This window comes from Adiantum capillus-veneris, chromosome 2 (genome assembly GCF_014529385.1).
Source record: "Adiantum capillus-veneris isolate H3 chromosome 2, ASM1452938v2, whole genome shotgun sequence".
Classification (NCBI taxonomy): domain Eukaryota; kingdom Viridiplantae; phylum Streptophyta; class Polypodiopsida; order Polypodiales; family Pteridaceae; genus Adiantum; species Adiantum capillus-veneris.
The window spans coordinates 12,276,328-12,290,223 of record NC_140932.1 but is presented as its reverse complement, the minus strand read 5'-3'; the positions used below and the strand labels follow the sequence as shown (position 1 = coordinate 12,290,223).

General features: G+C 42.1%; 2 pseudogenes; one reads left to right on the top strand and one right to left on the bottom strand.

Moving 5' to 3' along the window:
- Nucleotides 1-3,939: 3,939 nt before the first annotated feature.
- Nucleotides 3,940-7,260, bottom strand: LOC147462378 (uncharacterized; annotated as a pseudogene).
- A 4,974-nt stretch (nt 7,261-12,234) lies between these two features.
- On the top strand, nt 12,235-12,974 carry LOC147462377 (uncharacterized; annotated as a pseudogene).
- Nucleotides 12,975-13,896: the final 922 nt, after the last annotated feature.

The following is a 13,896-nucleotide window of genomic DNA, read 5'->3' as shown; positions in this document are numbered from 1 at the left end:
ACCCTTTGATCAAATACAAAGTACTTAAAGTCAAAGTGAGGCTACTCAAGGACCGGGTAGTAGATGGAGCAGAGCCATATTTGGTGTGGAGGAAGATCTGGCTGGGGAGGCACCCATAGCATCTCATTATTTATACAAAAGCCCCTCCAAAAATGATGAAAGACTCTACAATCTTCCCAATGCCTAGAGTCAAAAGCTAGGGTAGTCACCAAATAGTTATCAAGAAACAACGCAACTATCCCAAGCTATCTCCACCTTTCAAAAAGCCTACAGAGTATTATTTTATCAAGACACTGAGAGAGGCTATGTTAGGGTTCAAGCCAAATGACAGTGGGATGTCCACTACTAAACTAACCCATGAGCTCATTCTTTTATACAACATATGAATAAGGAGCAATGAGTTATCTTGACTCCCTTTGCGCTCCACACAAACTCTTTGCGTTCTCCTTCCTTGCACAACATGTCGAGCATGCACAAATACACACATGCACTCTTCACAATGGTATCAAAGCTATGGTGGTGTCTTCCTTCCTCACCCATGCATGATCTTTGAGTGAGCTAAGGCTTGCAACCTTAGGTGAAGGACATAGCGAATATCATACACTTTGCAAAGCACTGTAGACTATGCAAAATCTTGAATAGAGGAGCTTCAAAGATTGAATTGAGCACACAATAGTGATGTGGAGAGCTCAAATTAGGAGAGAGAGAGAGAGAGAGCTTGAATTTGCATCCACGTGCATGCTATTTCATGTCAAATTTTGGTTTTGGTTGTTGCTACAGCTTCTTTGGTTATGTCAAGAGTATTTCCATGAGGCCTCTTGGACTTTTACCCCCTTTTCAAAGCCATCTCCATTTTAGTAGCACATCAAAAGATAGTTTTAAATGTATGTTTTTTTGCATCAATTTTGACTCATAGTGCTTCTTCGGCATTCATCCGCTTTGACAATACAAGGAGATTAGGTGCCACTTCTTTGACATTGAAGAAAGAGAAACAGGGTGTGAGTATGAAGTGAGCCACAGGAAGTGAGCAGGGAGTAGAGTGCAAATCACTTTTTACAACAACAATAAAATAGGTGACTAGTTAGCATACATGATTTGGTGTTTAGAGGGTGTTATAGTGCAAGACATCATCCACACAATGTAAAGAGACAAATTGACAAGGTCATGAATAATTGGTTAAACCAAAGGTAAAAGCGCCCAAAGTATAGAAAACCCCCCAAAAAAACAAACCCTGAACTTTTTCTGTTTGTTTCCCTGCAGTGTGTATGCAAAACAAACAGATGATTCTGCACTTTGTCGGCAAAGGTCGGGTTGCGGGTTCGTATCCTTGTGGAAGTGGGATTGCAAGAATTTATAATCCAATTGCAAATATTCTTACTGATCTGAACTGACGAATATTCTTGCTGATCCAATTATTCTTGCTAGTGTGAGATAACGGGTGTTGGGCAGGCAACAAAACGGCTCAAAGTTTCAAAGAAGGCAGCAAAGGAAGATCCTATGAAGTAATTTGTCTTGCATTTAAAACATCAAAAGGCTGTCATTCGGCACAAAGGACAAGTGCAGGAAATCAAACGAACAAATGAATCCTATGGTGGAGAAACAATTGGAATTCGTACAACAATCAGTCGTAGTGTGAGGTTCTACAATTGATACAGGTGAGGTTGACTACATAATCGACAAACATGTAGGAGTCGGCTGAAGTTTAACAACTAGTGTTTTGTTTGTGATGTTTTTTCAAGTAGTATTTTATTCTTCTCGAGTCTTAGTGAAGGGGTGGGTAAAGGAAAAGTCCAGCCAATTCCTTCTGCTTCGTGGGTGAGGATAGGAAGCTAACGTTCCCCAGCCATCGTCGGATGAAGGGCCTGGTTTTGCATTGACAAGAATATGCATGTATGCAGGCATCAGCAAGCCTCTAATTGTGACCCATTTTCATCAAAGAGGAGCTACAGTTTGATGGTTCAAATAGCCACACCATTGTTCAATAGAGAACTAATTGAATTAACCTTGAGCAACCTGATGCACAACACTACAATTTTCAAAACAATTCTCAACCTGATGCACAAAGTAGACTCAATTTGCATGTGCTGTGTTCGAGATAATCTCTGCATTTTGCTAGCCCTAACCTTCCCAACTATATCTTCTAAAGAAATTTTGTTCGATAATTTGCTCATTTTCCAATGCCATACATTGGTTTGAAAAGCACCCATGGCCATAACTTCTCCAATTACATCAATCTTTTACTCATATCGTAAACTGTCGATAATGTATCTAAGAACAAATGTTTAACTTTTGGGCAATCCCGCTGCTTGTTTCACAATGCATTGTTTTTATTATCAAGTTTCCTAGCGAGGAAACATGCCCCACTCACACACACCATGCATCCTCAAGATCCAAGTCCCACTTAGACTATCCCAATTGATGTAAAGCTCGGGAATCTTGCACCTTTACAAGCCCACTTCTCTACTTGTTTGAGGGGTCGTTACGACATGTAGGCATTAATTGGACAAAGCTGGCGATATGAAAAAGAAGAATCCAATTTCACACTAGAGAGATCCCTTAGAAACTAGATTCAATGTACAAAACACATCTTCTGGAGCTTTAGCGCTAGGATTCATCAATAAGATGTAATCCCATTAGTATGATAGCCTGCTTGGAAAGTGTTGTTGTTGGGTTTTTTCCTATCTTGAGTGCAGGGAAGGCAGTGGGGAGAACTTCTTACATGTGTATAATTACAACCAGACTTGATATACACACAACGCCCCAAGGGACCACACTGTTGTAACAACCTCCCCAATGGGGTGCATGTACACCCAAGAAAACACAGCCCATAAGCCTTGAACCCTCAATCTTGGGGTTACATCACGAAGGCTTCACCAACCGAGCTATGCTTCTTGGGTGGATGTGTTGTTTTTTGAATCCATTGATTGCATAACAATACCCACTTCCACTACATGCTATCCTTTGCTGGATCAATGTAATGACAATAATCTACATGCACACATACATACATGCAAAGGGTGGATCCCTGAAGAGTAATGCCCACTATACACCATAGCTTGTAAAAAGAGGAATCTAATCAAAGGCATCGTTGTCCTCGGGAAACCACTTGATGGCATGCCGGTGTCCTTGGGGCACATCGGCAAAAAGCCCCAAGTGGAGTTCGATAAATCGTAGAAAAACATCCTATGGCCAGACGTGCAGAAGACTAACGTGTTCCCAACACTGATGACAGAGAATACTTCACGCTCAATTTCACTTCACTGTTCAGCAGGAAACTAATTGAATTAACCTTGAGCAACCTGAGGCACAACACTACAATATTCAAAAAAATTCTCAACCTGATGCACAAAGTATACTCAATCACACTTGACAGCAAAATGCAGCGATTATCTCGAACACAGAAATCTGCATATAGCCTTATGTGAACACAAAATTTCAACCAAACACCAAGGCAAAACATACAGCATGTCAGCTATAGTTCAATACTCCGATAAAGAAGGAGTCTAGAACAAATCCTGTGCATATAGCCTTATGTATACACAAACAATTTCAACTATATACCAATGAAAAACATTTCCAACATGTCAACTACAATTCAATACTCCGATAAGGAAGAAGGAGTCTAGAATAGATCCGGTCGTCTCCTTCAAATATCAAAACATGGCGACCCATGAAGGCAGCAGCCAACTTAAACGTTCCAGTGCCTGCAAAGAGGTCGAGCACTGTGTCTTCAATGCAAGTAAACAAGGATATTATGTACTTTGCTAGCTTCTCGCCACACTGAGTCCCACCTCGCCAAGGCTTTCCCTTGCGTACTGAAATATCCTCAAGGGGAACCCTGCATGATAGAGCAGCCATAAAATTACACATTGTTACCTTCATGCACATTCTTTCAAGATTAAAAGTCCTATTCATAGATTCAAAGCATCAATTAGGTTCCTACACATCATATATTATGTCCTTTGCTGATTGAAAACCCTCCCCTAGGTCCATCTTTGCTAGCTGGTCCTCATGTACATCAAGAGTTGTGATTGGGGTGGATGATCTCACAAAGACCGATAGCATTAAACAAGACACCTAAAAGCACAACCACTCCAAATCATAAGAAGATATATCACTCAATACTTGGCCACAAACAACAACCCAAACCAAATGGAGGGAGACTCACATGCATGACAACGTGCTTGATTTTGGTTCCAATTGGTGGAGTGCAATGGACAATCTGTTGTCGGAACATTGAAAACCCCAATCTGGTGGCTATGCGCTCAATAGACACTCCTTCCTCCAGTGGATACAAGCAAACTAGATATCCCAAGTCAGAAAGGTAGAGGTCTGCCAGCTTGAAAGTGCTCTCAAATGTCATTGGGCCAAGCCTTTTCCACCCCGGAACCTTCTTCTGGGAAAACCCTTCCACCGCTACATTAGAAGGAAAGTCGGAAATTATTAGATCAACATAGTTGTCTACTTGCTTCCTTTTAATCCTCCCTATGCTGTAGACAATAGTGAGTGCCTCAGATACACTAGAGGTCAGCTCCTCGTTCTCGACTGGGTTAGTCATTGCCTTCTACAAGTCCTCCACCTGAACATGAAAGCAAAACATAGAGCCTGCACACAACTCTTCTTTTAGGCGCCGACACGTATTTGATAGTGCCAAAGACATTTCTATCTTTTAGCCTTACCTACTGGTTTCAATTCAGGTGGAACATAAGTGCCCTTACTATTGAATGCTCCTAAGGTGGTTGTCATTTCCCTTTCAGAGTGTTGTTGTGCCGCCAAGTATTTATTAACTATTTCTTTGTCGAGGTTTATTGGCATTGCAGGCCTCTTGCCACTACTCTTAGATACTGCTGACCCAGTGGAGGCAAAGTGAGATATTGAGTCCCCCCCTCGCTCTTGATGTTCTATTGTCCCCATCTGCAATTGTTTCTTGTGCAAGTCATACAACTCTAACTCCTCCTCTGGTGCCCATTGACCAAGCAAGTCCAACCACCAAGGGCAGTGCCTTGTCTCCACCTCACTCAGAGGATACATTAAATGTGCACTTGTCATGGGCCATGACAACATTATTTGCAGGAGGAGCTCATTGAATCATCAAAGAGCTATACTTACCCTACCAAGTTTCACATCTTGGTACATGTAAACCGGTTGATCCACCTGTTTCCAAACGTACTCCATGACAGGTATTTCTGCTATATGTTTCTCAGCATGTTTTTTTCGGAGCCATCTACAAGAGATCAAACATATGAAATGAGCCTCTACATCAATATAGTAAATTGAAGAAACAAGAAAAGAAAGGAGTTGCACCTGTAAAGCACCCGTGTTGCAGCTATCTTCAGGCCGGGGGCTGAAGATCAGGCTCATTAGAAAACTTTATTCCCCCCTCATTAGTCTTGAAAGCCTTTCGAAAGAACCTCATTTTGCATAGCTGTACGTATGAGTTGCAGCGAGATTCAGGAGGTGGAGGCACATGATCGACTTCCCTTATCTCTTGTATGAGTATACGACCATGGTCTACCAATTGCAACCAAAAGCAATACTTATGCAGCCAATCACGAACCTTAGCTTTGTCATTTGGGAGTCCCTCCAAAGTTCTCTGGTTTGCATTGTGGTTGTCCAGCATGCGCACAATCTGAGCTTTATTAGAATCGCTAATAATTGATGATCTTATCATGTTGAGTTTCTCCTCAGTTGCAATGTGGGTGGATGGCTCATGCCAAGGCAGTGACAACACAACATTCCAATACTGCTCCCCATTGCTTGGGTTTGCAATCCTTGCAAACTTTGATGTCTTACCTCGATAAAGTGTCTCCATGTTCCTTATAATCTTGTCACGGCTACATTTGTCATCAATAAGAAGCCCCTTTGGCTGGTCTTCAATTTTTTGTTCCATGTCATCCTTGAAGATTAGCCAGGTCATGATTTGAATGGGCAACAAAAACCAGCTCTTCTTACCCAGACCACGTTGAATCCTCATCTTTGATTCCACCCATGCTTTGTCCTCTTCTTCCAGGTAGGAAAAAAGAGTGCTCTTATCAGACTCACCTAGGTTCCTAAGCTGGAAGAGTATATCCCCAAATGTGGCTGGCACAAAGGAAAACTCATTTCTCCTATGTCAGACAAATATCAAAGAAAAAGAAATTTATTAATGGCAATTCATTCACAGTAAATCAAAATAATGATAAAAGACCAATGGAGCTTACTTGTTTAAGCGTGACAGGGAGGAAAGTAATTCTCCAACATCTTGCTTCCTAAACTCTAGAATTGCATAAAACACTACACTGCTTGCTTGTTCCAAAGGATTGTGCTGAGGACAATCAATACAAGTTTTACAATCAGCTATGCAAGAAATTTCAAAATGGCTAAATATGATCTTACCCTCAGCTATGCAAGCCATCCATGCTCGATGTCTGTTGTTTCCATCCAAGATATGCAACATTCTGCCTGTAAGATAGGGACCCCACTCCTCACTTTGAAGCAATTCCTCCTCGTACCTCTGGTTCAATTCCTTCCACCCATCATCCTAGCTCTCATGCATTGCATCTATTAACAAATTTTGTTCTCCCTCTAAATCATAGATACTGACGGTGAAGGCCCCTTTGTTGGGAATATAGCCACCCATTTTCTTGAAGCTCCTTGACACAATCCTCTCTGTAAGTGGGCTAATCTTTCTAATTGCCTCAGTTGGAAGCATTCGGCACAATGGGACCATAGGGGGTGTTTGGACGTGCTTCACTTTGATCCTCTCCAAAAATGCCTGTGGCGTTGAAGTGTCCAAAATTTTTCCATAGATCTCTATCTTTTTCTTTCCTGTGGTAGCCGATTCTAAGGTAGTGGTCTAGGTGGAGACACTCTTAGACTGATCATCATCATCTGCCTGGTCAGGACCAGCTACACTGGCAGCTACTAATTCTTGGGCTTCTTTGGCAAATTCATCCTGATCCCCTGAGCCGTCTTCAGTTCCAACAACAAGTTGGTCTAGGATCCCAACACCCACAGCTTGGTCTGGGTTAGTAGGAGTCTCTTCTATGAAAACATCAATAGAGTCGGATGCTTCTCTAGGGATACCTAAGCTTCAGGACTGCTTCCTTGGAGGGATGTGGTAGCTTGATCTAGTGTACTGAGAAAATCACCCCTTCTTTCTGAGGTCCTTGAGCTACCTGCAACCTATAAAATTTTCCTCTTTTTAACCATTGGAAGTTCGGATTCAACAACTAAGCTACATTTAGCTTTCATGCAAACTGACCTTGTCACCCATGACATCTAGTTAGTATAACATGACAATACCAAAGCTAAACACACAATGCTTGTCAAGTCGTTCAAGACCATTGGCCCACACACACAAGTGATTGTCACAAAGTCATTGCCCCCCACACACAAGTGCCTGTCACAAAGTCGAGGCTGACCCATCATCACGAAAAAGGCGGCTCCACTGTAAATATAGTTAAAACAAGGTGGCTTTTAAAGAACCGCGTCTCCACTACATTTAAAACAGGGTGGATCCTCTATAAATATAATTAAAACAGGGCGGCTTTTTGAGATAGGGTGGAATTTTGAGAACTGGTCCGTTGTAGCCGGCCCATTCAAATTCCTATGGAAACATCAATAGAGCCGGCAATAGATGCATCGGTACGAGCAAAAGAAAACTACGACCAAAAAACACAGATCATCAAACACTCAAGCACCCAAGCTCATTTTCATCGGCATCTAACCTCCTAGTCATCAAGGCATCAAGACAATGGAATAAGGTCACAGGTAAAACCTAATGTCGGACAACCCTTTGCTGCTCCATGGCGCCTTTCCAAGGTAGACATGCTACAAAAACGTCTGGGATGTCTTTGATTGTTCAAATGCGCTCAGCACACTTGAACAATCAAAGATTATTCACTAATCGCTTCTCATAGAGATGCACATTTATAAGCTCCCATGTCATAGTTTATAACACTTTATTCCTATATAAATGCAAGCCATTGCTATCCTGCAAACCATAGCCATAGTTTGACCACAATGCTATGATTAGCATTAGCATTTTGCCATAATGAACATTGGTAAGAATTAGATACGCCTGATGCAACGAATGTGCTCATACATGTAGCTTTCGATTTGCAATATCCATTCGACACCAGTGGAGTCTGGTGATCTTAATAGAGCATACCATAAATAGATAACTTACCCTCTTTACCAGCTGCTCAAGAGATCCATAACTACATTCTGCATGTGCTTAAAGTCATCTGAGATATGCAAACCTACGCTCACTTGAATTAATGGAGGCAGGAAAAGCCATGTTACAGAGAAGTATACGAAGGCTAAGGTACACACGATGGCGCTTTGAGGTTCTGAGTCGGCCTCATCCATGAATGGATCTTTTATTGCATTACTCAGACACACAGAACATGGGAAGTGAGCTTTCAAAAACCGAGCATGCTGAGTTTGTTGAGTTTTAAGGTTAAAAAATTGAGCATGAGTTTCTTTGCTTGTTCAAGTGCAAAGAAACTCATGCTGGCTGACTCACTTTACTGCGTGGTGAAAAAGCCTTGAGGGGGCTGCATGGCATGAGCAATGCCTTCTTCATCTCCACCCAATCTCCACCTGTTTGCCTACTTTGGTTTGAGCTTTTCTTTGTCAAATGATCACCCTGGGTGGCCACTTGAGCTTTGCTTCATCAAATGATCACGATTCGTCAAATGATCACCCTGGGCGCTCCGCCATGGAAGACTACAATGTCTTTGTCTTTGTCGAAGATGATGGCGACGACATGGCAGGGCCTTTGCTTCAAAATTGGTGGATTTTGAGGGATATAAATAGCTTAAATTTTTTGATGAATCCAACTGTCAGTGGAGATGGGATGGTTTTGTTTCCTCTGCAGTTTGTGGAGCCAAGGCAGCTAGGTGTGTATTGCAATGGTTGTGTCGTGGGGGTAGGGGTAGGGGTGCGACAAGGAAATTTGTAGAGCCACAATGGCAAAGGGAGGGAGGGCATCCTCTGTCCGATAGGGAAACTGGTAAAGACAGGGAGTTCATGAGTGCAAAGCAAGGGAGGGAGCATCGCCTCCTCTTGCAAGAAAATGTGACGAGGGTGGGTGAGGGATGTATTGAGAGGGCGTGGGAACACCTTGTAGGAAAAAACCCCTGGGCGGCCACATTCCTTTGCCCATCCTCTTGAATTCCCTGCAATTCTTTTCTGTAGTTCTCCTTGGACTTGCCTTGCGATATCACTCAGGGGATGTCGTACCTTGCTCACAAGATCCTTCCTTCTGGGGTACTCCCTCCTCCATAAAATGTACATAGCCCTGTGCGACTAGCTTCCCCCTGGACAGACCACTGACCTAATATAGCCGCCTTAATTACTTGACCCGCCTTAATTAATAGCGGGTCCCTGGTCGTCTAAGAGGCATATAGTGTATTTTAAGAGGCATGTAGTGAATTTTGTGTATTTTTGGAGCACTGGCTTGTTCACTGGTTTTTCTAAAATTAATTTTTTCCTTTTTATGCAAAAAATTAAATATTTGATTATAGGTGCGCTGCCAAAATCTTCTTGGGAGACCTCAATGGTGCTGCAATTGAAGTCCCTTTTCTCGATGGGGTAGCAATTGTTTCTACCTCATCTATGCATCAAAATCTGGTCTCTTGAGCAAGCTCCAGTGAAATTGGAACGGTTCAGTTGTTGCAGGTATTGGCAGAGTGTGATGGGGTTCTGCAACCAGTGTCTGTTTTGCAAAGGAGACTGGGGCTTGATGATGATAGCTACTGTCTTCTCAGCTGTGATTTATCACAATACTATATTGCAAGCTTGCATTCTACCAAAGTAGAGTCCGAGCTTGGTGCCTCCAATCTTTCCCCAATGTGAGTTGGTACACACTTGTCAATCCATGATTTATTGGATTTCTTGTTGACCTATTTATTCTGTTTGGTGCAATATTTTGGAGTAGGAAATTAGAGACAACACTCCTTAAAACAAACTTTTTAACAATCCGACCCCGGGTAGTGCATAGCCAATTGAAGTGGAGGATGATGATTTGTCATCTAATATATCATCCTTCGAGATTGTCAGACGGTTGACTCCAAATGACATTTTCCATAGAGTTATAGCAAAGTGCACACTGTTGGGGAGGGTATCTGAGCTGCCTGCAAAAATCCCAAATAACAAAATCTTTGAATTGGTGGATGGATGTCAAATGGAGGGATGGAGCAGAAGTACGACGGTAACCTCTGGACCAAGCCTCAAATTCAGACAAGGGCCCTCAATGACTTGACTCTTTGCAAAAGCATGTGTGGTGGTTCACTGAAATGTGTGAATGAGCATTGTCCATTCTTTGCAAGGACAGGGTCAGCCAACAAGCTTCATTGGTGCGGTCAGCTTCTTAAGCCTCCCATAGTTGGTAGCTATGCTTGCGGGAGATTTGGTAATATAGAGTGTTTCTTTTGTAAGCATACCCCTCTTTGCATTGGGACATGTCCTGCCATTGCTTACTACTTTATGCCCAAAGGCACATCACATTCTCGACTCTTTATCCACTATGGGGAACACTCTCATGATGTTCGCAAAGGAATGTGCACGGGTTCACTCAGGAATGTTCGCAAGCTTGTGTCTCAGGTTGTTAGAATGAATCATAGTGCGGGGCCAAGGAGATTACAAATGATAATTGGAAAGGAAATGGTACTTCGTGCTTTCACAGATCAGGACAAGGGACCAGCTGAGTTTATGTCTGAGCAGGAGTTGAGAGACATGTCAAGAGAAATGGACGCATTGGTGAACGTTAAGAAGTAGGTTCAACTAATTTTACTACTCTTGACAACTTGACATTGATTTGTGCTAATCCATCATGGTTCTACTTGACAATTTGAAACAAATGGTAGTGCAAAGTAGACGAGCAAATAGACTTGCAGGTGATGGGTTTGAGGCAATGCTTGAGTTGAAGAGAAAATGTCATTTTGAATTCTTTCATGGTTCTCGATTCCCACTACAAGCAAATTCAGGGGACAAGAGATGCTTTCTATTCAAAATGTCCACAGCCGATGAAGGATCAGGATGGACACTGCTGGTACCGATGATCTTAGGCAATCTTGGGTCTGTTTTGATAACGTGCATAGAATTGTGGGTGGCCGGCATACCATGGGGGCGCATGTCTATGATCACTTGTAAGTATTGATTTGACCTAGCTCAGTGATGTAAATTTTGTGGCTAATTTCCATTTCACCCTTGTTTATGCAGTGTTGCAGAGCTGCTTACAATTGCCACTTGTGAGTTTAGAGAGGAGGATGAGGTGGTGTAGATTATGTTCTAGGAGAACTTAGTAAGGGTCATGATAGAACATGGTGGTAGAAAACCGCAATTTGCAGGGTTCATGGCTGATGAAGCAGGTGAAAATTGGCATGCATTGAGAGATGTGTTCAACGATGGAAAGGAGATGGTCGGTCGAGAGAGATCTTGCCTTTTCCATTGGAAGGAAAGCCTCGGAATTCATACAGATCGATATATTGCATCACCCTTTAGGGCCACCCATCTAGACACGTGTGAGAGCTGGAGAAATGCATCTACTAGGTCTGATGCACTTGAGCATTTTAGGCAAATAAGGGCATGGTGGACAACAGGGAAGGCATTGGATAGCTCAATTCGGAAGCTTGAGAGTTGGCTTGGTTGGTGGCATCACAGGGCTAGTCGTTGGGGAAACTTTGTGCTTGTGGACAATGAGCCCATAGCCAATGCACTGATGCCAAGGACTAATCTTTCAAAATCTAAGCGTGGTTCATGGCTTGCTGGAGAGGGGTATAAACATAAAATTAGTCTGTACGATGCATGCATCACCGACCTTGTCAATGCGTACTTTCAATGTGCAAGGCATCTTGCTTTCTTTGAGGGGAAACTAATTGGAATGGGGCCCACTCTAGAGGTGTTGATCGATAGAGAAATATCACGACAGGCCAAAACACCATCACCGGTTGAAGCTACAAAGGTAGTGGATGATGCAATTTCTAGGACTCCAATGTTTTTGCAATGAATCAACTTTAAAGGTGAAAAGAAGACCCTTCGAGTCAAGAGGTCACTGGATAAAGAGGACAACAAAGATGAAGCAAGGTGCAGCCATCGTCCGGAGTACAACTATGTCATAGTAGACAAACAAGAAGCTATCATTCATGGAAAGGGAAAAGTAGGAGACACTGCTGAAAGCTATTGCATGATCTTGAGGCATGTGAGGTGGAAGTGCATCCCACCATGTGGAAATTGAGGAGAGTGCCAATGGCGAGTAGGATTAAGTGTAGCAACTGGGCATCTGGAAAGAAATGTGATGCACTTGTTCGTGGGGGTGAGATAACACCGTGCTTCTGGAGTGGCTGCTAGATGGTCCATTGGAAGAAGGAGAAGTTTTGCTACTTTTGCAATACAGATGTCACACATTGTTGGAACATTAGTAAGGTTGTGATACATGCTCCTAGTAGTCTTCCCACAATTTGGCCGATTGAAAAAGGGAACACATGAAGATAGTAGAGGCAAAGAAGTTAGTGGTTGGAGGATTTGACTTTGGTTTTCCATTGACACAAATTTAGGTAGTCATTGATGCCACAACCCCACTGACAAGTGACCCAAATGTAGAGGAGAGGCAGCGCCTTCCTTACAGACCAGGTGTGTCAAATCTTGCATATACACAAGTAACTTATGCATTGACTCAAAGAATGCATGTGGAAGATATTGTGGTAAAGAAGATTGGCATTGAAGAGGTGTTCAAACTAAAGGTGTGGAACTCAGCGGATTCAGATCCGGAGCTGATTGATGTTGTGGTTTGAAAGAATCCATCGTGCTTGTGCAAGGAATTTCAAAAACGTGTTTCTTTGAAGAAAAGATATCTTGCATGTTCACACTTATACTATGTGTTCCTGATAACTCTTGGTCAAGATGTGCACGTTATCATGCATATTCACCAAAGAAAAATAGCTCCCAATATTGTGCATGATATGCTTACACAGGCCAAACGAACCTAAGTAGGTTCAAGGCTCAAAGGTTTTTGTGATGATTATTTATGTCCATCTCGCAAGGGTTTAAAACTAAGAATATATTAGTTCTTCAATGTGTCTATTATTTATGTCCATCTTGCAAGGGTTTAAAATTAAGAATATCTTTGTTCTTCAATGTGTTGACCCAAAGCAATATTTTTATGAAAAAAATATAATTTCATCTAATTTTAATTCATTTTGACATCTACATAGCAACATGTTTGTGAAAAAGATATGATTTCGTCTGATTTTATTTTATTTCAACTCTCTCCCTCTCTCTATGACTCTCTCTCTCTGAAAGAACCTTAAGGGCCTTGCTCACTGGCTTTGTTGCAAACTTGCAAAATTGATCATTTGCTCATTTTTATGAAAAAATATAATTTCATCTCATTTTGACATCTACAAAGCAACATTTTTGTGAAAAGGTATAATTTCATCTAGTTTTATTTCATTTCAACTTTAAAGTTCTGTGTGTGTGTGTGTGTGTGTGTGTGTGTGTGTGTGTGTGTGAAAGAACCTTAAGGGCTTTGCTCGCTGGCTTTGTTGCAAACTTGCAAAATTGATCATTTGCTCGCCTAGTTGTGCTCGCTTCACGGCCATCCCCAGAAACAGATGATGTGCTTTTCAACACACACACTCTCAACATCAGGATGTTCTCCCCGTGGCATTGAATACACACACACACACACACACACACACACACACACACACACACAATTTATGGGTAGTGAGGTGCCTCTTCCATAGAGGAGTGACACCTAGCATTGGAATCATCATCGACCAACGGCATTGACTATATATTTTCACACACTCTTTGGCATTGTAGAGAGAAAGACGTAGAGACAATTTATGGGCAGTGAGAGGTAGCTTATAGATTTTTGTTAGCAACAACTCTATACATTTTTGAGTG